The sequence below is a fragment of the Anastrepha ludens genome, chromosome 4, assembly GCF_028408465.1.
Source record: "Anastrepha ludens isolate Willacy chromosome 4, idAnaLude1.1, whole genome shotgun sequence".
Classification (NCBI taxonomy): domain Eukaryota; kingdom Metazoa; phylum Arthropoda; class Insecta; order Diptera; family Tephritidae; genus Anastrepha; species Anastrepha ludens.
Window position 1 is genome coordinate 9,288,543 of NC_071500.1, and position 877 is coordinate 9,289,419.

An 877-nucleotide genomic window follows, 5' to 3' on the forward strand; every position below is an offset into this window, starting at 1 on the left:
ATGGTCAGAATGGTGGCAGGAAATGGCTACAGTGAATGACCAATTTTCGAAGAAAATCATCTTCAGTGATGAGGCGCATTTTCACCTCAGTGGATTCGTCAATAAGCCGAATTGCCGCATTTGGGCGAATGATAATCCAAGAGTGATTACCGAAAAAACAATGCACCCACAAAGAGTGACGGTCAGGCAGTTACTGTGAATAGTGTTCGCTATCGTGAGATGATAACGAACTTTTTATGGCCCGAATTGGAAGATATGGATGTGGACGATGTGTGGTTTCAACAGGACGGTGCCACTTGTCACACAACTAACGAAACAATGGCTCTTTTGCGCGAAAAATTTGATGGCCGAATAATCTCACGCCGCGGCGATGTCAATTGGCCGCCAAAATCATGTGATTTGATACCGTTGGACCTCTTTTTTTGGGGTTGTTTGAAAAAAAGGGTGTACATCGATAAGCCAGCAACAATTCAAGAGCTAAAGGATGAGATGATTCGGCACATTAACGGCATAGAATCTCAATTATTCCTCAGCGTCATGGAAAATTTGGACCATCGGATGGAGGTGTGCCGCCGAGGCCCCGGCGGCCATTTGGCCAATATTTTGTTCCATACGTAATTGGGCTATACCAGTATTATCATAATAAAGAGAAATGACAATAATTTCCAAAAAGCATTGTATTTTATTCAAAATCAACACCGGCCTTAACCACCCTTTAGAAAAAAGTGTAATATTTTTTATTGTTGACTATAAATTATCTTTATTTTTTTTCTTAAAAATAGGTAAGTGCAAAGCGGAATAACTTATTTTAATGAAAAATTTTTGTCTGATTGATTTCAGTGGATTACATTCCACGGCGCAAATTGAAGGAGCCACA